Raw genomic sequence first — 24051 nt, 5'->3', positions numbered from 1 at the left:
CGATCCCCAGTCAGGGCACATACAAGAAACAACTGATAATTGCATGAATGGGTGAGACGACAAGTCCATGTTCCACCACCCCCGTCTCTCAAATCAATAAATATTTTTTTTAAAGAATGCCCCCACTGAACTATATACTTTAAAATGCTAACAGTAAATTTTATTATATATATTTTCACACACACACAAATGGCTGTGATACAATTTAAAATTTAATTATAGGTCCTGGCCAGGTAGCTCAGTTGGTTATAACATCATCCCGATACACCAAGTTTACAGGTTCGATCCCTGGGCAGAGCACATACAAGAATCAACCAATGACTGTATAAATAACTGGAACAACATCAACATCTCTTTCTCTCTCAAAAATTAATAAAAAAATTTTAATTTCCAGAAAAGTGAAATGAACCATATTCTAAAAAACCATAACAAAAAATAATAAAATTTAATTCCATTATCCATCAAAGAATCCTACTTGTATTGATAAGTCCTTCTACAAGGGGCCCTACAAGCACAGCAGTTACAAGTCCAGGCTCGGAAGACAGACTGGGTAAGTTGGAACCCTTGCTCTACCACTTACTATCTATGTAATCATACACAACTCACTTCGTCATTTTGAAACCCAGTTTCTTCAACTGTGAAATGGAGACTGTAAGAATGCTGCTCTTACAGAATTATTGTAAATAATCTGTATCGAGCACTGTGCAAACACTGTTTTCAAATGATGCTTCTTGGATTGCTGGAAAGGAAGAGGGCTGTAGACCCATGTCCTCCCCAATGAGAGATCCTGAATATTCATTCTTATTTATTTTACAAATTGAGCTTTCAAATAGGATTTTTTAAAAACAAAGGATTCCTTGGTTGAAAGAACTGAAAACTACTAATCCAAATAGCCACCATCTAAATGCTTATATTAACATCACCCTATGCAGACAGCCACTTAATTCAATTACTTACACGCTGTTGGCACTGCCACTTAATTTAGTTTTACTTTGAATCTCACAGAAAGAAAAAATCTTTAAAACGTAATGTCATCTCTATTCTTGGTAAAAAATGTTTGAGGATAATTAACTTTGGGCTGATACTGAAAACAGATTAGAAGTTTCCTAGCTGCTACTGTGTCAGGTCAAGTTGTTTAAATTGAAATAGTCTTGAATATCAATAATACGCATTACCAAATTAAGTACCAACATATGTCCTAAAGGAAAATAAATTTCAATTAATATGAAAGACAGGAAATGGATTTAAATGAGGAATATCCCAAAGTCTGAAATATACTAAAAACCGAGACCCAGTTTGATTATCACTGTTGAACCTGCAGGACTGTTACAGGGTTTAGAAATACATTCAAAGTTCCTAAACTATTGCTAGGTGCTTAATAAACATAGCTTTCCCCTCAGACTTCTCTCTTTTCTGACTTCCCAAGAGTTTACAGCCATTCACTCACACCTCCCATCACCACGAGGCTGCTCCTGGCCTCCTCAGGTCTTGCTAATCATCTCCAGTGCCGCCCCGCCCTCTCTCTACACCTCCACAACTCTGTTCACTCACTCAGCCCACCACACTGTACTCATATTACCACTGGAATTTTACACCAAGGCCTCAGACCAATTCAATTAACATTTTCTAAATATTTGCAATATTTATCATAAGCCTGCCCCCTTAATACAAGGTTAATGTTAACCTTTACTGTCAATACAGGCCTTGCTTTTGTTGAGAGGTGGTTAAATGCATTTCCCCATTGTTTCTGGGCTCTCTCTTTGCAGTCATTCTGTTTTCTCTCCTAAAGCCCTCAATCCTAACTTCCCCATTCTCACCCAAGGGCAGTTTTGCCTCACTGCCTTCTAAGGTTTCCAGTTCAAATTCATCAATCATCTTTTCAGAACCACGTATCTGCCTTTGCATCTACCCCTTGTATCTCCTAGCTATTCACAGAAGAGAAAGCATGACTTCTCCAGAGATACAGCTTTTGTTTCTTAATACCATTATATCCAGCCTTTGAAAGGACTAGTACCCACACATATTCCATTGCTCAAGGATCTTTAATCATCCCCTTGCAATTGTCTGCTTCCTTCTTAACTAAAAACATCAGCATGGCCCTGGACAGTTGGCTCAGTGGCAGAGCGTCGGCCCAGCGTGTGGATATCCCAGGTTTGATTCCAGGTCCGGGCACACAGAAGTGCCCGTCTGTTTCCACACCCCTCCCACTCTTGCTTCTCTCTCTCTCTGTCTTTTCTTCCTGCAGCCATGGCTCAATTGTAGCAAGTTGGCCCCAGATGCTGAGGATGGCTCCATGTGCCTCAGGCGCTACGAAGAGCTATGTTGCTGAACAATGGAGCAATGCCCTAGAGGAGCAGAGCATCCCCCCTAGTGGGCTTGCAGCATGGATCCCTGTCAGGGCACATACAGGAGTCTCTCTCTGCCTCCCATCTTGTCACTGAATAAAAAAAAAATACAAAATACAAAAAGAAAATAAACATCAGCAGACTACCCCTACCTTAACAAAAATGCACAAACAAAATCATTTTAGCCCTGGCCAGTTGGCTCAGTGGTAAGGTGTCATCCCGGCATGTGGAAGTCCTGGGTTCGATTCCTGGCCAGGGCACACAGGAGAAGCACCCATCTGCTTCTCCACCCTTCCTCTTCTCCTCTCTCTCTATCTCTCTCTTCTCCTCCCGCAGCCATGGCTCCATGGGAGCAAAGTTGGCCTGGCCGCTGAGGATGGTTCCATGGCGTCTGCCTCAGGTGCTAGAATAGCTCCAACTGCAGTGGAGCAACACCCCGGGGGGGGGCCAAGCATTGCCCCAAGGTAGGCATGTCATGCGGATTCCGGCCGGGCGCATTCAGGAGTCTGCCTCCCACCGACCCCCGCTTCTCACTTTGAAAAAATACAATTTAAAAAATCATTTTATTTCTATCCTTCCAATCAATGACAAATATTGAAAATAAGTGATCCACTGCCTCCATTTTCCAAATGCCCATTTGCCTGTTATCCTCTTGTACTTCGGTGTCTGACCCCATAAAATCACTGCAACTATACTTTCAAATATGACTAATAACCTTCTAGACAAATCAAATGTTCTCTCAATCTGTCTTTGACCACTAAGAAACACTTGCTATCACCAAGTAAAGCAAAAGCTAAACCCAAAAATGCTATCTTCTATATGAAGCCTCCAATCAATCGTCTGTGCATCCTCATCTGCCATATACTATTTGGGCTTTGAGTGTTTGAAAGAAAAAGGCCCATGACTTACTGCCTACCACCCTGTTTGGCCCATAATAAAGCTATTTAAATATCTTCTGAACTCAGTTCCACTAACCCCTCTGCCTTCTGACTATTCTCTTAGCTTCCATGATACCACACTATCTTGAACTTTCTTTTTTATGGCTTTCTTTTTCTTAAAGTAGTTTAATAGATACCAGTTTCTATGTAGTGATTTCATTTCTGTCAAATCCATTCACTCAGCATTTCAAAATTAGTCAAATGTTGACATGCCTTCCTCAACATATTCTCTGAAATGTGATTTCACAATCAAATCCTTATGAATCCCAATTCCATTTTTCTTGGAATACTATTAATTACTCCTTTTTTCCCCTTACTACTGGTATAAATAAAGATACAAAACCCAACTCCCCCTCTACTTTAATGAGACCACATAGCATCTCATTGCCCTCGTTGAAGTCCTGATCAAAAGCATCCATCTCCTTCAAGAAGATATCTTTGATGAAGTTAAGATGTGCATTTTTTCATTCTGCCCAAACCATACCCACTAGAATAATGTACTATTCACTCTGTTTTAAAAACCAAACATTTTTAAGGATCAAGAGAACACGGTGCCTATTATTTGACTATAACTTTGAGAATATAAAACTATTTTTTGTTCCAATCTGCTATAATCCAATAGGCACGTGGGTTCTCATTTCTGGCCTGAAAATCTCTGTATTTATTTCATGTTCCTTTCTATTATGTCTCCTCCACGCAGATCTACCCATCATCATATATTCCATTTCTGAAATAAAAAATAAGAGCCTGACCAGGAAATGGCAGAGTGGATAGAGCATCAGCCTGGGATTTTGAGGACCCAGGTTCAAAACCCAAAGGTTGCCAGCTTGAGCGCTGGCTCATCTGGCTTGAGCACAGGGTCACCAGCTTCATAGCATGACTCCATGATCACCGGGCTTGAGCCCAAGGTCGTTGGCTTGAGCAAGGGGTACTGGCTTGACTGGAGCCCCTCAGTCAAGGCACATATGAGAAAGCAATCAATGAACAACTAAGGTGCTGCAACTACAAATTGATGCTTCTCATCTCTCTACCTTCCTGTCAGTCTCAGTATGTCTGTCTCTCGCACACACACACAAAATAATTAAAAATAAAAGCACAAGATTTAAAAATATAGTGGCATTTTAATCAAACCACATACTGGAAATGGAGAAACCAGCACTCTCACAGACTAGTGAAAGGAGTGCATACAGGAGCAAATTGAGAGACCTAGACGGTCTTACTGCCAAAGCTAAACATGCACACCACGGCCAACTTCTGTACTCTTCGTGATACCGTCTCCACAAAACGTGCACAGGTGCACCAAGAGACTGGCACCGGAATAGCCGTGTTAGTATTATTTATAACGGCTCCAAACTGAAAACATGGTCATCACAGCTTCAGGGTAACAGCTATGAGAACGAACTACTCTGCAGTGGAAAAGCACGGGTCAGTATCAGACAAACTAGACAGCCAAAAGACCACATATACATAATGCCATTGACATAAAGTTCAAAAACAGGGAAACTACAGTACGGTGACAGGGTTCAGCATAATGCTGACCTCTGGGAAGGATGAACAGGTGTGACGACTGCAAGGGAAAATGAGGGGGTCTCTCCTGGGGTGCCAGTAACAATAACAGTCTAGTCCTTGACCTGGTTGGTTGTTTCAGATTTCACTACTTTGCAGTAAGTCATATAGCTACATTCTTAAGATTTATACATGTTTCTGAATGTCCATTATAACTTAATTTTTTAACAAAACCTAACTGGAACAAGATGAAGCATATATCTAAGTAAATATTTATAAGTCATCTTTTATAGTATATGTCACTCATAAAACATTGGTCTCTGAAAGGACATAATTCTGTATTCTTCTGACTTCAACACGCTTAAAGCAAAAGTAGTAAGGGTAATCTTATGTCTGGATATGCAGTGAATTCACTAAATTATGCAAGCTCTAAAATAAAATATTCCCTAATACTTGATACCTCAGGAACTCAGTTTCTCTGTATGCCAGTTTCTTCATTTGTAAACCAGACTAAAATAAGTGCACCAAATCTATGATCTTCAATTCCTAGATTTGTTTTAGGTCAAGCTGCCCAGTTCCAGGAACAGAAAGTTTTCTAATGAATAGATATTTAAGTGCCCTTTTAAAGACAAACACTGCAAAACTAACATAACTAGGCCCTGGCCGGTTGGCTCAGCGGTAGAGCGTCGGCCTGGCGTGCGGGGGACCCGGGTTCGATTCCCGGCCAGGGCACACAGGAGAAGCGCCCATTTGCTTCTCCACCCCCCCCCCTCCTTCCTCTCTGTCTCTCTCTTCCCCTCCCGCAGCCAAGGCTCCATTGGAGCAAAGATGGCCCGGGCGCTGGGGATGGCTCCTTGGCCTCTGCCCCAGGCGCTAGAGTGGCTCTGGTCACGGCAGAGCGACGCCCTGGAGGGGCAGAGCATGGCCCCCTGGTGGGCAGAGCGTCACCCCTGGTGGGCGTGCCGGGTGGATCCCGGTCGGGCGCATGCGGGAGTCTGTCTGACTGTCTCTCCCCCGTTTCCAGCTTCAGAAAAATACAAAAAAAATAAAAAATAAAAAATAACTGAAAAATATAGAAATAGATTGAATTCCAGTTTGTTAATTCCATGGGGGGAGGGGGGGTGAATTTTAATTTACTCAAACTGTGATAAAGCACAAAATTTTAAAATAAAATAAACTTTATACAAAATGACACCTAATCATTATCCCAACCATTACTGCCTTAATTTTACAAAAGACCTAACAAGATATATAAGCAGTTATCTTTTGATATATAGCCATTGACTTCCAATAAAATAAAATTTAATATATTTTACACTGCTGCTGCTTACTCAGGTAAACTAAACTGAAATGACCACTGGGAAAGAAAAACAATCTTTTCTTTTTTCAGATTTCAAACCATGCCCCTTTGATACAATAACAATGTTTAAAATTACTGGTTTAAATAACCCTTTTTAAAGTAAAATAAAAATCTTAAGGGGGGGAGAGAGAGAAAGAGAGAGAAGGCTTAAAATTCACTTAGTTAACTTCAGCTGATAATTCCAAATTCTAACAATCAGTATCTGTAGCTAATTGATAAATATTAGCTACTGATGACCCGAACTATAGTTTTCACTCATAAGCATCAAAAGTGTCATTAAAAATGATAAATTTAATATCATGCTGCCTACAAGCTAATGACTTTAAAGGGTGCCACTTTCCTGAGAACATCAAGATTATATTATTTTTCTATTCTGCATTATCACCCAAATAGTATGTAAATTTATCTAATACTACATTCAAGTTAATTTTTTTCTCAGGTTTTTATGTCTAATATAATCTATATTAATAATCACAAACTTTCAAAAACTGAAATGCAGTGTTAAAAGGTTAATATTTCAGTTACCGACTCTTCTTAACAAATATGAAAGCTTGCTTCTTCCTCTCAAAACACACACACTATGCATGTCATAGTCTGGTGTCACATATAGCTGAACTTATCCTGAGGCACCTTTCACTCAGATAAAGGCAGTCCCCACCTTCTGATGCATCTGTCTGGGATGGTGTTCAAAACTTGCTTCCTTGCCAAACATTATTTGCCATTTTTTCATCTCAATTAATCTCATCGCCATCTATTTAGTTCCTCAAGCCAGGAACCTGACAGTCATTTTTGACATCTTTCCTTTAACATCCAACCCACCATGAGATTGTCATTCCCTGTCCATTCCCACCTCCTCGTTCTGTGTCTATATCAAATCCAACTACACTTAGACACACGTACCCTTGCCCTCATCTCTACATATGCTTCCCTAGTCTAGCTACCACTGTCTTACTTCAACAACTGTATGTAGTAGTATGACGATTTTGCTCTCACTATTGCTTTCTACAATCCATCCTCAAAGTAAAACTTTTAAAATTTAAATTAAAGTGTTACTCCTTTGCTTCAAAATCTTTTATGACTGCAATGTCCTTAGTAAAACCCAAGTCTTTGACATGTCCTGCAATGCTCTATATAGTCTGTTCTCTGCCTATCTCGTTTCACCTTCCCTGGTTTGCTTCTGTTATTATGTTCCTCCCACCCCGAACTTCTTTCATTACTTCCAACATAACAAGTAGTTCTTTCTCCTCCAGAATACTTTCTCTGTCTGGTTTCTTCTTCTTTATGTCTTTTTTCTTTTCTTTTTTTTTTTTTTTACAGAGAGAGGGATAGACAGGGACGGAGAGATGAGAAGCATCAATCATTAGTTTTTCGTTGCAGGTTGCAACACCCTAGTTATTCATTGATTGCTTTCTCATATGTGCCTTGACTGCGGGCCTTCAGCAGATCGAGTAACCCCTTGCTCGAGCCAGCAACCTTGGGCTCAAGCTGGTGAGCTTTTGTTCAAACCAGATGAGCCTGCGCTCAAGCTGGCGACCTCGGGGTCTCGAACCTGGGTCTTCCGCATCCCAGTCAGATGCTCTATCCACTGCGCCACTGCCTGGTCAGGCTTCTTTATGTCTTGACATAAATAGCACCACCAGGCCTTTTCTCAGCACACAATCTAAAATTCTGCCAGTTTTTCTCTTCCACAGCACCCTGTTCTCTTTCTTTATTGGATTCATCACAAGTTGAATTTTACATTTTTTCATTTACTTATTATCAACATGCACTGTTACAACTGTAGATTCTACACAGGCAGGCAGAGTTCATGTCAAATAAATGCTACATTATATACAGTAAGTTAATAAATAACTGGATCACTTAATGAATCTTTTTAATGAATGAATGGATGTGAATGGCCTGGAAGTCCAAGAACAAATTAGAGCTGCAAGTAGTGTCCCTTTCTCTAGGTCTCCTATTGTCCCTTATCAGCTATTTAAAGGAGAGCAAAAAGTGTTCCTGCAAACTTTAAGGTGACACAATACAGGGGAATGTCAGGAAGTTGTCAAATAAGTGACACAAATAATAATGCTATGATTTCATGGGAAGGAGAAGTCCTTAAGGGTTACAATGATGCTTTTAATCACAAGATAAAATTTGACCCCAGTATTTGCAGACTGGCAAAATTCAGAGGTGGAATGCAGAAGAGTGAATGAAGTCCAAGTAAGAAAGTAAACAGATACAATGTGTTAGAAAGTAGCTATAAAATGAAATGTGGCAACTTGTATTTACAAAACAAGTAAGTGAAAAAGCTAAATCTATCAAGTAAGAAATCTATGCTGTGTTGACATGTTAATCATGCTAAGACCACAACAACTATAAAATATTTAAAAGTTTACAATAAAATCATTCTATCTCCCCGATGTCCATAAATCTGTTCCGATTCCGAACTTTGGCTTTTAAAGTTTTCAAACATTTATGACAACATGCTCTAATAATTAGTTTTCATAATTCATGTTCACTCTGGATCAACTGTCAGGTATTCTTACCTATATTCTTTATTCTCTACACTGATACCTGACGAAACAGCCTCAGGAGATCTATTAAGTTCAGTCATATTTACTTTTCCTTTAGACTCTGATTGTTCCAGGATTTCATCTTTCTCAAAGTATTTAGTTGACTTTTCTTCTACTACATTTACATCAGTGACTACCACTCTAACCCTTTAGAAAATCTAAAGTGTTCACATGTACCAAAGTTTTTATTTTACAGTTGATAGAAGCCTCGCTAGATTCACCTTTAAATCTGTACACTTCAGTTCCTGCCTCTTAAATGTATACATTAAGCCCCTCCCTTCAGTTCTATCTTGTTCCCATTGGTGAAGTGCCATGGTCTAGTTAAAACCTTAGGCCTGACCTGTGGTGGCGCAGTGGATAAAGCGTAGACCTGGAGTGCTGAGGTTGCGGGTTCAAAACCCTGGGCTTGCCTGGTCAAGGCACATATGGGAGTTGATGCTTCCTGCTCCTCCCCCCCCCCCGTTCTCTCTCTCTCTTTCCTCTCTCTCTCTCTCCCCAATAAAAATGGATAAATAAAATCTTTAAAAAAAAAAGGAAGTTTAAAAAAAAAAAAAACCTTATAGAAGGCATTCACTTACATTAGATAAGGGTTTTGGATTTAAAAGTGTCTAAAGATAACTTGATTTCATTAATCTCATCTTGTCTTGGGCTTTTCAATAGACAACACTGTTTCTTATCTTTATTCATTCCTGCCCACTTGAGGTTCTTCTTTTAAAAAATGTTCTTTTCAGGTAAGGCCAACTACATATACCACTATTTGTTTCAAAATCTTTGCCTTTTCTTACACTTCAATCCAAATATAATTTTTGCATTTTCAGAGGGCAGACTTCATGGAATATGTTGAATCACAGAATTGCAAAACTGGAGAAAATTAAGGTTCAGAGTTTAACAAACTTTTTAAAAAAGATTTTATTTATTCATTTTAGAAAGGGGGTAAAGAGAGAGAGATAAGGGGAGGAGCAGAAAACATCAATTCCCATATGTGCCTTGACCAGGCAAGCCAGGGGTTTTGAGCCAGCAACCTTAGCACTTTAGGTCGACACTTTATCCACTGTGCCACCACAGGTCAGGCCCAGAGGTTAAGAAACTTAACTACAGCCCTGGCAGACTGGCTCAGTTGTTTAGAGTGTCATTCCCATGAGCCAGAGTTGTGGGTTTGATTCCGGGTAGGAACACATGCACGTGTAGAAGTCAACCAATGCGTGCATGGATAGGTGGAGCAACAAATTGGTGTTTCTCTCTCTCAAATAAATCAATAAATAAAATCTTTATAAAAAAAAGAAAAAGAAACTTGACTATAGCTACATAGTGTGGGGGTCAGGCGCATCTCCCCGGGACTAGCCACCCTGGCATGCACATTATTTAGAGCTGAAAACAAACCTAACAAATTCAGGCAGAGTTTTTTACTTTCCTTCTTTGAGATTCAGATAGAAAAGCCTCCAGGAAGGGAGCCTTAGCATAAACCCCTTAGCATATTCACTTTAGCACATATGAATTAAATATGGATAGACAAGCAAGATCCATGCAAAAATCTGATCACTAGACTCCCCTCTGTCCCACTGTTTGAGTTGCCTAGAAAGAATGTTTGCCACTTTCTGGGCTACCTGTGAATTGCCCATTTCCCCTTTGAAATCCCAGGCGCTTCCCTCCCCCAATCCCCTTCTCCTTTGTCCCAAATGACACATTTACCTAAATTGCCTCACTGTATTTGGAAATTTTCATGCTTAAGACTTTCCTATGTGCTCATATTAAAATTTGATTTTCTTAGGTTCACCTGCCATCTGTTGTTTGAATTATTTGACCAGCCACAAGAACCAAAGAGGTAAGGGGAAAGTTTCCCCAACCTCATCAAAAGCTAGTCAAGTGACAACGTCCTAATTCTCTCTAATCAGCACTCCTTCCAAGTCAAGGAGGCCTTACTGGTTACACCAGTAGTGGGGTTTTCTCCCTAATGCTATTTCCTATGTCCTTAGGACATCATCTTTTTCTAGTTAATCACCAGGTTGTCCTTTTCCAACTCTACAACAGCCACTCTCTTAAAACTTTTCAAGGATGACAAAGACACCAGACCCAAATCTGGGAAGCAACCTTTTCCCCAGAGCATTATATGTCTGTATTACCTGACCTGTAATTTGCAGGAAACTTCTCAAGGACTAAGACTTACCAATACTCTGTAGTCACTGGAGCAATTTAACATGAAGTGTCAAAGCAACAGAAACAGAACAGTCTTGGAAGATAAACAGGCTTAACTGGCTTGGAGCAATAGATATAGCCAACTTAAACAAACACTTATAAGTTACCTATCATATAGAAGGTTCTTGCTGCCTGCTATCAGCAGAACATTACATTTAAATTCAAGTTCTGTAAATCCAACTGAAAAGAAGAAACACTAGTGTTCATCCCTGTGCATTACACACACACAAAACACTGCAATGTGGAATCCCCCTTAAGTTCACCTTCTATACATTGCTGTGTTTGCAGAACTAGGGGTTCTTTTACAAAGTTACCCGTACAATTATGCAGAGCTGAGCAGACTAACATTACACAAGACAAGCCCTCTCTTCTGTTCAAGATCCTAACTGGTTAAGTAGAACTGGAGATTTGAAATCAGAGGCAAAAAAGGTGAAAAGTAGCATGCAAAACTGGAAGACAATTTAGTCGATTTTATTAGAAAAGACAAACTTTATTTAATACGGGGGGATTTCCGAGGTAGTTAGTTATGAGTATTCCACATCAATGAAAGGGACATGAGCGTCAACTCCCAGACTCCCAAGAAAGTAACCGTGTAACACTGTGAATGTCACAATTAAAAAAAAAGAAAAAGTTGTCTACTTTGTTCCGAAAAGTTTTGTTTTTCTTAAAAGAAAAAAAAAAAGGCAAAACAAAACCAAAAAAGGAACAAACAGAAACCACTTGAGCTGGCGGCTGCGACACGCCAGTAAGACAGCCAGGTTTTCCGGGTCGTGCTTGGCCCCGGGATGGATGTCCACAGAGAGCCCAGGAACCTCCCAGCACGTCCCACCCCCGGGCCCGGGGCGCCCCGCTGCAGACGTGGAGAGCTCAGCCTGCGGGCGAAGGCGCCTACGAGGGAGACGGCGAGGTCGTCACCCGCCAGGCCGGGGCTGGGGGGGCGCCGGGGGGCGCCCCGGGCTCCGGGGCACCGGGCACTCGCGCCGGACGCCCTGTCCTGAGTCACGGGAACCAGAAAGCGGGCGGGCGGGGGCAGAGGCTGCAGGATGGAGGGAAGCCCGGCTCTCGGGAGGGACGGGGGAGGCCCCGACCGACCGACCGACCGACCGACCTCGCGCGGGGCGGGGACCAGGAGCCCTGCCCAGCCTTGCCCGCACCTCGTCCCGGCGCAACAGGCGCGGCCGGCGGGTCCCGACCCCGACCCCGGGGCTGCGGGCTGCAGGGCGGGGGCAGCAGCCCGCAGCCATGACAGGCGCGGGGCGGGCCGCGGGCGGGCTGGGCCGCACGTGCGGGCAGCGCCCCCTCCCCGGCCTCCTGGCGCCCGTCCCCGTCCCGGGCGCGGCCCCGCCGGCCCGGCCCCCCGCCCCCACGCCGGCCGAGGGGTGGCGGCACGTACTCACCGCAGCCCGCTGGCTCTCGGGCTTCGCCATGACGGAGGCGCCCCCGCCGCCCCTCGCCTCCGCGGAGACTGACACGCGCGGCTGGCCGGGCGGGGGCGACCCCCGGCTGACACCACCCGCCCCCGCCTCTCCCCACCAGTTGAGCAGCGGCCGCCGCCGGCGCGGGGTCCCCGGGCTTCCTCCCCTCGCCTGGGGTGGCGGGTGGCAGCGACGGGCGGCGGCGACACTTACCGGCGGCGCGGCCAGGCCCCCCTGTCAGCGCGGGGCCGGGCGGGAGAGGAGGGCGGAGTGCAGGGCGCCGCCTCCCCCGCGCCGCCACGCACCCGCCTGATTGGCCCAGTGCGCTCCCCCGGCGCGACCCCACCAGCCCCTGCGAGCGGCACTCCGGCGGCACCGGCGCCGCATTTGCATATTTGTGCCCGTGCCGCTGATTGGCCCGCACTCCGAGGGGCGGCCGTGACCGCTGCGGCTCCCGCCGGTGTTCTAGCGGGTGTTCTAGCGGAGTCGGGCGACCCGGGAGGGAGGATCCCCTCCGCCGCTCCCCTCCCCGCCCGGCCCGGCCCAGCCCGACCTGGGACGGAGGGCGGGCGGCGGGAGGCGGGGTCGCCGCCCTGCTCCAACATGGCCCCGCCGCGTCGCCGACCCAATCGCTGGAGTGGTTACTCCGGGAGCCCCGGTGGCCTCGGGGCGGGGAAGCGTGGACGCCGGGCGCCCTCTGGCCGGAGCGCGGGGCAGTGCAGCGGCCCGGACTGCCCTGGCCGCCCCGCCGCGGCCGCCACGTCAGGCCGCGCCCTCCGGGCGGCCTCTCCCCTGCCCGCGGCCCCGCCGCCACGTCAGGCCCGGCAGGCACAGCCCGGCCCGAGCTGACCGGTGGCGTGGTTGGCGCCGAGGTCACTCACGCGCTCGGCAGCTCCGCTGTTGAACCACGAGGGCATCCAGAGCCTCGCTTTTCCCACGGCCGTGGATGCGGCCCCACGTTGTCCTTTCGCTCGGGGACCCCAGAGACACGCCTGTGCGATGAGCTGGGGAGTGAGGACAGTGCCGCTGCCGCGGGGATGCGGCGATTCAGTCCAGGTGTCCAGCACCTGCCGTGCCCAGGCGCCAGGCACAGGGAACACCCAGCCCAGGTCCTGACGTGGAGACCGCGTGCAGCTCAAGTGCTGGGAGCTGGGGGCCGGCACCTTGTCTTCCTGGTGTTCGGGCCCACTTCCTAAATTGCACAGTTATGAAAGCAGAGAAAGAACAAATGGAAAAAAATAAACAACCATTGGGAGAGAGCAACACTGGTCTAGGAGTAAGAGGTGCACAGGAAAACCACTGTCCTATGAAAGCGTGTGGACACCTGGGTTCTCTCTCCCTGTCACTAATCACCTAAGTGACCTACATTAAATCATCACATGCCCCAGGGCCTCGGTTTCCCCTTCCGTAAAATTAAGAGACAGGACACATTTTCTAAAAGCCTTCCAGCTCTAAAATTCTATGCATCTATCAGGCCCTGAACTGGCTTTAATACCCAATTAAAACTTGAAAATGCATATTAGCATGAGAGAGACAAAATAATGGAATGCCAGAACTTCAATCAGCCTACCTCAAGTTTGTTTGGAACTATTCGCCGTTTTAAATCCAGCCTAGGCAGTATTGAACATTCACCTTACAGTTGACAAATCTCTTGAATTTCTGCCTCCACAAAGAAGCCTACAGTAGTGTTGCTGTGCTTGTTTATGCCTGACCAGAATGGAAGGGCTGCCGTGTACAGTGTAGTTGCCAAGTACTGTCATTCTTTCTATTCCCCATGAAGGCCCTGTGGAGTAGATGACACAACTCTATTTAACTGAGATAGAGAAAGGGCTGGGAGGAAACCCTGCTGAGTGGGAAGTTACAATTACAGCCTTGATTCCCCCTCCAGGATACTTAATAACAACCACTTACCAGGGGAAGAATGCACAGAAACAGCTCAGCTACACTGCTTATTTAAATACTGCTTTAGTTTGCAAATTTAACCTGTTGAGTCAAATGGAAGGCCAGAAACATCTCATTAATCTAGCTTCCTAAGAAAAGAAGCTCTCCCCTTGAAATGAAATCTTTTGCTACTTTACAGAGCTTTTCTCCCCAAGAAAACTAATGTTTCGTGAATTCAGCCTTTTGGAAATTACTTAAAGTTGGTGATTAAAGATCATCATTACCATTATCAGCACTGTTATATGCCATTATGACCAATGAGTACCCTCTAAAGTATGTAGATCTATAATATTTGTCCCCCATAATAAATGGCCTCCAGAATGCTCTCTTTATTTTAAACTTGTATTATGTTTTGTTTTTTGTGTGTGTGTCTCTTTCATCACTACTGGGCTGACACTTCTCCATTCTTCTACCTAACAACTTTCTTTCCTATTTTTTTGATGTTTCTATTCTACTGTGAACTGAGATACAGATAAACTTCTATTAGTTGAGACTGCAGGTTTTAAGTGAAGATTTTCTGTGGGGATCACCTGTGGGTTAAGGACATGGATTTTTGAGACATCTATTTTGACTGTTCAATGACTGGTTTTCACTTATTTCTTGAATCTTAGTGGTATTCTTGGTAAGTGGGGTTTGGTTTCTGGATATATGCTCTCCAGAGAAGCTATTGCAAAGGATGGCTCTAAATCCCATAATTTATGAGCTGGGTCAGTAAATACTACCCTTTGAAATTTAAATGGACAAGAATCAATATCATCACCATCAAAATCTAGCAACACTGACCTAGTTTTCCACCAAGCAATGGAATATCCATAACCAGGGGGTAGCAATGCTCTCCAGGTCCCTAGAAAACCTGTGCTATGACAGAGGTTCACACCCAGAATGAAGCATTCACAAGAATATCCAATAGGTACCATTTGCTGACATCTGACAAGTCCCAGGCACTGTGTTAAGGGCTTGTACTTGGTATGTATTTCATTTTGCCTTCACACCCACTCTATAAGAAAAGGATTCCTTTTTCCCACTTTATAGATGGAAAGGGGGCCCAAATTGTGCCCTGGTTACATAATCATTCATTGGCAGAGATGGGAATCAAACTTCAAACTGATTGGACCTAAAGTCCATAACTCTCAACCATTTTACTACATCCCTTTCTCCAGCCTTAGTTTCCAACCCCATGTTTATCAAGCAACCTTTTAGTAATTAATTTGGCACCGAGTAAAGGGAAACTCCATGCACAGGCATTTTAATTGAGGTCACCAAAGGGGGAAAAAAAAAGGAATATCCCAAAATGTATACCTCAAACTTAGCATTTTGCAAGTTTGAGGAATATGAACTAATGTTCCGATACATGTTTAGTTTGGGGAAAAACTGGTACAATCAAGACCCTAAGACTGTAAAACAAAAGATTAGACTCTACCAAAGGGAGACCTGCAGAAGTGATGCCCACATAATAGTCAAATTAACGCTGAAAAAAGTACAAAGTTGGAGGACTCACACTTCCTGATTTCAAAACTTACTACAATACTCCAGTAATCAAGACAGTGTGGTGCTGACATAAGGATAGACATATAATATATAGTAGATCGTTGCAATAGAATTGAGAGTCCAGAAATGAACCTTTAATTTATGGTTAATTGCTTTTCAACAAGTGTACCAAGATATTTAAATCAGGAAAGACAAGTGGATATACAAATGCTGGAGAAAGAAGCTGAGCTTCTACCTCACACCATACACAATAAATCAAAGGGGGTCACAGCCCTAATGTAAGAGATAAAAACTACAAAAGTCTAAGAAGAAATCACAGGAGCAAATCCTTAGGATCTTGAGTTAGGCAATGGTTTCATTCATGTGACACTGTCTAAGAAAATGTAAGTAGCCTGACCAGGTTGTGGCACAGTAGATAGAGCATTGGACTGGGACACAGAGGACCCAGGTTTGAAACCCCGAGCTCGCTGGCTTAAGCAAAGGATTGCTTGCTCTGCAGTAGCCTCCCAGTCAAGGCACGTATGAGAGAGCAATCAATGAACAACTAAGGTGCCACAATGAAGAATTGATGTTTCTCATCTCTCTCTTTCCTGTCTGTCTGTCTCTATCTGTACTTCTCTCTCTCTCACTGAAAAGAAACAAAAAACCAAAAAGTAACTAAATTGAACTTCATGAAAATTTAAGACTTTTTCTCAAGTAACCAAAGGGAAAACATCAGTAAGTTGAATATCAAAACAGAAAACTTTTTGTGCTTCAAAGGATACCATTAAGAAAGTGCAAAGAAAGACACCCACAGAGAGACAGACAATATTTGCAAATCAGATATCTGATAAGGGTCTAGTAACTCAGCGGAGAACATAGGTTCTTCAGACAAGGGGAGTGCAGGATATCACTAGAAAGCTCTTGAGCCTTCCTTTTCAGGCTCTTGTACAAGCAAACAGTCGAGAGAACTAGGTAAGCTTTCATCTGTAGCTTAAAGCACCTTAAAGATCATTCAAAAGCATGTTCAGCTCTGTTTTCAAATCTAAAGGCTGCTGATAATAACAACAGCCAAAGCAGCCGGTCCTTACTCTCTTCTTCTTAGACCTATTTAATCAGGGACAGATCTTAGAGTCTCTAAGTCTTATCTGGGTTGATCCCTCCGCTCTTAGCCGGAATGTACTTCAAAGCATGATCCTACTTGACAGTTCAAATCTTCCACTGTTCTGCTTTTATAAACAGTGGCTTGTCCTGATCTTAAAAGGTCTTCAGGAAAAAGAGGTTTTGCTGTTGACCTTGATAAGACACCCCCCTGAGCATCTCATTCCGTCTCTTTCTGCCTCTGCTTCTCTTTGCCTTGTGCAAGAGCTCCTGGAGAAGTCACAATCGAAATCGGGTCTGGAGGGATCAAATGCATGACATTTATGGAATCGATGCATTCACAAATATTTAACAAGTATCTGTGATGTGTAAAGTGCTGGGTTCTGGGACTACAACATTGAACAAGATAGGCGGGGTCCTTCGGCCTCATGGCAAATTAGTTTGTGAAGTAAATGCCCACTAATTAATTATTTTGGTTAATTTTGGTAATGACCTTAATTTGCAGGTGGTGTGATGTGATTGTTGTGCTTTAAAAAAACCATGTATACCATCTAGCCCTACGAACGGATGAAACTAGAGACACGTATTTTTCTAATCAACTGGTTTGTTTTATAGGCATCAGGGGCCTCTTATTTTAAGAAAAACTCATCCTGGTGTCATTTAAATCCATCTTGCCTTGTTTAAGCTTCAGAGAGAGAGAGAGAGAGAGAGAGAGAGAGAGAGGGAAATTATACCAGGTTTCCTCTGAATATTTTTGTTTTTTTCCTCCTTAGTTATAGGCATAAATATAACTTCGGTCACTATCTTTTCCTGCTTCCATTGTGCAGGTTTCAAACTCCTACTTACATCTTGGAAAGAGCTTTGAAAACTCATATATTATTGTTAGGAATAATACAAATCCTTTAGCAACTACCATAGCCTTGTATTTATTTATTTTTTAATAATTGGGTGAGTTTTTCCTTGTCTGATATGGACTACTTAAGAAGGACTGTTGTCCCGGGTTCAATTCCTGATCAGGGCACACAGGAGAAGCACCCATCTGCTTCTCCACCCTTCCCCCTCTCCTTTCTCTCTGTCTCTCTCTTCCCCTCCTGCAGCCAAGGCTCCATTGGAGCAAAGTTTGCCAGCCACTGAAGGAAGCTCCATGGCCTCTGCCTCAGGCGCTACAATGGCTCCAGTTGCAAGGAAGCAACGCCCCAGATAGGCTGAGCATCGCCCCCTGGTGGGCATGAGGGGTGGATCCTGGTCAGGCACATGCGGGAGTCTGTCTGCCTGCCTAACTACCCTCTACCCCCCCCCCCACCCCACTTCTCACTTCGGGGACACACACACACACACACACACACACACACACAAACTGTTAGGGCCATCTTTTAAAACATTCCCATTTGATTAGGACATATCATCTCTTATGTAAAAGCATTTGGGGATTATTGGACTGCTTGGACATTTTGGTTGAGAAGGCATACTAATTATAGTTTTTTCTTTGCATGGAACTCCACGGTTTGTTTCATAGAGGATGAGTCCCAACATGCCGAGCCAGGGAAATTAACACTAGGTCATATGATTTAAATTTAAGAGCAGAGGGACCTTAGAAAGTTTTGCTGAAAATAAATCACTCTAGCTTTTTTCCCCTCTGCTTACCGTTACATGTTAAGCAGTTTGCGACTTTGCACAATTTCAACAGAAGCTTTCCTTGAAAACAAGAAAAGGAGCAGGGTCTGTGTTTCTGGGAACAAGAAGATCACAGAAATATTTACGCCTCCGACAGACATAGGTTTGATTCTCCCACATGATAGCTATTTCACGGACAGTTTCCACATCCCGGAAAGTTTGGTTAGGGAGAGACCTCAAGAATAGTATGTCGGAGACCTGAATGTCTTCCAAAAAGGAGGCCAGGTCTGCCACCCCGCTAGGCTGTGTGCAAGTGATGGGTGGCAACAAGATAAAAGACGGAAGAATTAGGCCAAGTCCTCTGCATATCAAATTTATCATTGATTCCCATTCCCCGTTTCTGTGGTTTATCTCGGTGTCACGTAGGACTGCCTAGCTTTTTCTCACCATCAGCTGTGTGGGCTGTTCTCATGGACCCTCTTTGTCCAGCACACTAGTGGCTACTTCTGTTTCTCCTTTCCAGAGGGCACACCACTTGGTAAGAACACACTGAGTAGCTGGTGTCAACTCCACGGGCCATCGGCTCGCACTTGCTCACTCCGTGCCCCCCCCCCCCCCCATTTCTCAACAAATGAAAGTGACTGCAGTCTCTTCTGTTCCTCCAACACAACCCGTCCCCCGTCTCCAGACCTGTTCACCTTCTACTCCTTATGCCTTATCACTGGCTCCTTTGGACCTTGTAAAAATGCCTGCTCAGAGAGCCTTGACCCGTAATTACTGTTGATTTCCTTCTTAACATGTATCACAGTCCTGTTCATGTGTTACTATTTATCTCCACCACTACAAAGACAGCATCTGGAGTGGGGGCATGGACGGGCTTTCTCTTGACCCTGGATGTATCCCCAGCACCTAGCACACAGGTGCTCAATAAATGGGTATCTTACACTGAATGAATGGTTCACCTACTTATATACACCATGTTCTGGCAGAAAGAACTGCTCATTTGGGGTTATCCTACTTGGTTTTGTACAAGACACTGGAAGCGTCGATCAGAGAGTCTCAAACGTCACTACATATTAGAATCACCTGGGACATTGAAACATCTCCTTCGCTTAGACCCTTCCCTGACCTAGGGCCGACAGGTCTCGGGCATCTGTGTGTTTCAGAAGGTCTTTTTGTGCCACGGCTTACACAGCCATGATGGGAAAGTACTGCCCTCGTCACAGGACCTGATTGCCAAGTTCTAGGTGAGTCCTTCCTATGTCGCTTCTGTCTAGGGCTAACCAAAGCCTTCTTCAGACTGCTCTTGTGGCTTCTAAAAATGCATCCCGAGTAACTAGGTTCGTCTGTTATTACTTTCTCAGAAGACAAACCCAAAAGGGAAAGTTCTAGCACACTTCTCGCTTCATTAGTGGGAGGAAAATAAAGTCATCAACAAAACCCCTTCATTTAGATATGGAAGTCAGAGACAATCAATTAATGAATGAATGCAACAAACAATCAATCAAAGTATTTGAGCTGCAAAGCAAACAAATAACAATGCTCCCGGCAGAGGGTAGAGTACAAATTCCACAGTATTCCCTGGAGGAACCAGAGGGCCCATGGTGATAGGCTCAGAAACACTTGTCCCTACTTTTTTGTATGAAAAACTCTAAGCTTTACAACCTTTAATTGGGACCGCTAAGCCATGCCATTCATAAAGTGGTTGTTCTTTCTTTTTTTTCTCTTTATTTTTTAACATGACCATCAGAAATGTTAACAAAAAACTAGGTTCCGATTGAAAGTCCATTTGTTTCCCCTCCAGTTAGAAAAACTAAATGACCATGATTACAGTCAAATGGAGAGGATGCAGGATTCGAGGTAGAAATACCCAAGTTAGAGTCCAGGTTCTACCACTGGCCAACTAAATGAATGATCAGAAATTATACTTTTGCCCGTGGGATGAGAATCCGACATATTGTTGTTGTTTCTTATATAATGTTCACAAATATTCTCTGAAAATGCTACAGGGTGCAGATGAAAATGACAGGTTATCTGTCTTGTAGGTAAACTTTTTTTTTTTTTTCCGTACTCTTCCGAAGCTGTAAACGGAGACAGTCAGACAGACTCCAGCATGCGCCCCCCGACCGGGATCCACCCGGCACGCCCACCAGGGGCGAGGCTCTGCCCCTCCGGGGCATTACCCCGCCATGACCAGAGCCACTCCAGCGCCTGGGGCAGAGGCCAAGGAGCCATCCCCAGCGCCTGGGCCATCTCCGCTCCAATGGAGCCTCGGCTGCGGGAGGGGAAGAGCGAGACAGAGAGGAAGGGGGGGGGGACGGAGAAGCAAATGGGCGCCTCCCCTATGTGCCCTGGCCAGGAATTGAACCCGGGTCCCCCGCACACCAGGCCGACGCTCTACCGCTGAGCCAACCGGCCAGGGCCTAAACTTTTAATTAAGGGAAAAAAATCCAGTGGTTATAGTTAATGAGAAATCTTGACCTAGGATATAGTATATGCCCAGGAAAGCGCTGAACAGAAAACTGTTCACAGACAAGACTTACTCTGAAGCACAGTCCCAGCACATACCCACCGCTAAGGAAACTCAAACCTGTCAGACCAGACGGCAGGTAGATCGGCGAACAGGTCAAGTGATTTCCTTTATGGCAGGGGAAACTCAGTTCGGCCATGGGCAGAAATATCATGGAAAAGTCCACTCATTCATCCCTGGAAGTCTGTTTCCACCCCTGGATCTAACATTCGTTCATTTCCCACTGAAGACATCCAGGTCATGGACGGGATTACTTAAATTCAGAGACCCCTCTATCGGTCAAGATTAGGGCATCAAACTTGAATAACTGTGAGTCAACAAGGACCTGGATGGAAAGTTGAAAGCAGTTTTGCAGTGGATGGTAGGACAATTAAAAACAGGAGAATTCCTGCTTCCTAACTTCTCCAAGTTTTCGGGTTGAGAACAGGCTGGGATCAGGTTAGACTCCTGTAAGGTCCGAGTAAGTCTTGAACCTCACCTAGCTTTACTTTCCTTAGTCATTAATAAAATGAAGACGAAAATATCACCTTTTCAGGGTTAATAACCTGAAGCTTAGATATGATGATATACGTAATGCCAGCACATATTAGGCTATCAAAAAATTACAACTAACTTTAAAAAGTCAGTGACTGATTTTCAAACTTGTTCGAGTGGGAAGCTATAGATCACAGTGTAATGTCAATATAATTTCTGAAACCGTATAAACCAGGGAAGATTTTTAAATAGCAAATACGACTACAGTGTATTGTATATGATACGAGCAATATAATATCACAAAGGAGAACACATCTGTTCTCCAAGATGAGGAAAATCCCCCCAAACAAGCTATCGAACTGGTTCGTGTGTCAGAACCTTCCCATGATACCTGCCTGCGGGCTACTTGTTGATTTGATTTATGCCTGAGGTCGCAACCAGCCGCCATTCTAACCCAGACAAGCACCAGTAGGCAAAGGCAGAAAAGATGATCATTCAGATGAGCTGCTGCAGGTTTCCTTGAGGTTTGCAAACCTTTACCATCACACCAGAGCTGATAAACTCATTCAATGATTTTGAAACTTTCTTGCAAGGGGGGAAACTCTTCAAAAAGAATTTTTTTTTTTTTTTTTTTGGCAGAAGTTCAAGTTCTAAAAAAGAAAAGCAGAAGCCCAAAGACAAAAACAGAACAAAGACGGAGCGGCGGTAAGCCCTGGGATCCCATCCTGCCCGCGCTCCAAGGTGTCTCCAAAGCCTTGCTGGGCTTGGAGGCGCACGTTTCGAAACCCCTGAAGCCCAGCAGAGGAGGAAATTAAATCCCGAGGGGCCGAGAGACGGACACCGGGTTGGACGGGGAGACTGTGAGGGAAAGAACTAGGTCTGTGGCTTCCCCACTGGGCATTTTCTCCCACTCCACCAGGACAATGAGGAACGTCGCTAGTTTTTCCAGAACAACCCATTGGTTAGTGACCTGCGGCAGAACCTTGGCAAAGGTCAACTTGGCAGAGGCCGGCTTCCTGAAATATTCACCTTCTCAAACTGTCAGGTTGATCAGATGTCCCTCCTTCGCCTACCTTTCCTATCGTGTTCTGCGAGGAACCAAATCACCTCTCCATAACAGGAAGCATAAACTGACCAGCACGGTGTATCCAACAGTCTTGGCGTTGTTGCCGACATTTAAACATTGGATGATTTTGTCTGCAAATCTGGGTAGTCCAGGTTCGACTGGAAAGTGAGAAGTTCCAGCAACAGAGAACTCTCATACCCTATGGATAGCAACCCCAGGAGATGAGTGGAGGCAGGTACCCTCCAAGCCATCCCAGTCCCCACCTGTTCCCACCTGCTGGTGTCCCTTATTGTCTGTCCCCTGTCAGCATTTATTTATTTATTTATTTATTTATTTATTTATTTATTTCCATTTTTCCGAAGCTAGAAACGGGGAGGCAGTCAGACAGACTCCCGCATGTGCCCGACCGGGATCCACCCGGCATGCCCACCAGGGGGCGACGCTCTGCCCACCAGGGGGCGATGCTCTGCCCATCTGGGGCGTTGCTCTGTTGCAGCCAGAGTCATTCTAGTGCCTGAGGCAGAGGCCACAGAGCCATCCCCAGCGCCCGGGCCAACTTTGCTCCAATGGAACCTTGGCTGCGGGAGGAGAAGAGAGAGACAGAGAGGAAGGAGAGGGGGAGGGGTGGAGAAGCAGATGGGTGCTTCTCCTGTGTGCCCTGGCCGGGAATCGAACCCAGGACTCCTGCACGCCAGGCTGACACTCTACCGCTGAGCCAACCGGCCAGGGCCCCCTGTCAGCATTTGAGCAGCGGACCCCGAGTCTAACGTTTACATCTCTGGAAGCATTATTTAAAGAATTGAACTTACAGGAACAAAGGTAAGCCTGGGATATCCAGACAGAGGGGCCTGTCGAATTGCAGAAGACAAGGTGAACATCCTCATAAATAATGCTGCTTTCCTGCATCGATTAGGGACTCGTTTATTTTTTCTGAGGGCTGTTACTTGAACCACAGACTCCTAGAGCGACAAGCCTCAGAACTGCTTTCCTGTGTCCCCACTGATAACGCACTGTCTCCGGCAATACTCCAAAACACTGAAAGCCCCTCGGGGTGGGGGTGGGGTGAAGCATCACAAACCACCTCGGCCTGTTTCCTGCATCTCCGGGCACTTCACTCAGCACTACAGTAGAGGGGGACTGGCTGAGAGTCCCGGGATCATCCCCAGGACTGGACAAGGCACCGTAGGAGAAAGGAGAGCGAGCGAGAGCAATGCTCCCGGAGCAGCTCAGCCCAGCTCTCCCGCCATGGCTGGCCAGCCTCCCACGCGGCGTGCTCCCTCCCCCCACCTCCGCAGATCTCTTAGCTCACACACACCTCTCCTTCTTCAGTCACTTTATTCTCTCTCTTGTTCAAAGCTTACAAAAATATCAGATAAACAGATCTGCCCACGCGTCTTAATAGTTGATAACGGTATCTTTTTATTTTCGCTTCTCCACCCACAAGTATGTGTTACTAATAATAGAATTTTAGGGTTCCTGATTAGTTGGTGGAAAGCCTGACCTGTAGTGGCGCAGTGGATAAAGCATCAACCTGGAAATGCTGAGG

At 44.8% G+C, this 24051-nt stretch overlaps 1 protein-coding gene across 9 annotated transcripts in view; it reads right to left on the bottom strand.

Annotated features, from left to right (window-relative positions):
• The window catches only part of CHD9 (chromodomain helicase DNA binding protein 9), a 169597-nt gene that overhangs the window by 103942 nt on the left and 41604 nt on the right, over positions 1-24051 (bottom strand). For 7 of the 9 annotated variants that reach the window (XM_066349166.1, XM_066349158.1, XM_066349165.1 and 4 more), the window contains exon 1: positions 12295-12516. The exons of 1 other annotated variant lie outside the window; for it this stretch is intronic. The gene's annotated coding sequence lies outside the window, so the exon portion shown is untranslated. One more of the 9 variants, XM_066349160.1, reaches the window with a different exon arrangement.

Source organism: Saccopteryx leptura, chromosome 9, assembly GCF_036850995.1.
Source record: "Saccopteryx leptura isolate mSacLep1 chromosome 9, mSacLep1_pri_phased_curated, whole genome shotgun sequence".
In the NCBI taxonomy this organism is placed as follows: domain Eukaryota; kingdom Metazoa; phylum Chordata; class Mammalia; order Chiroptera; family Emballonuridae; genus Saccopteryx; species Saccopteryx leptura.
This window is presented reverse-complemented; position numbering and strand designations above follow the sequence as displayed.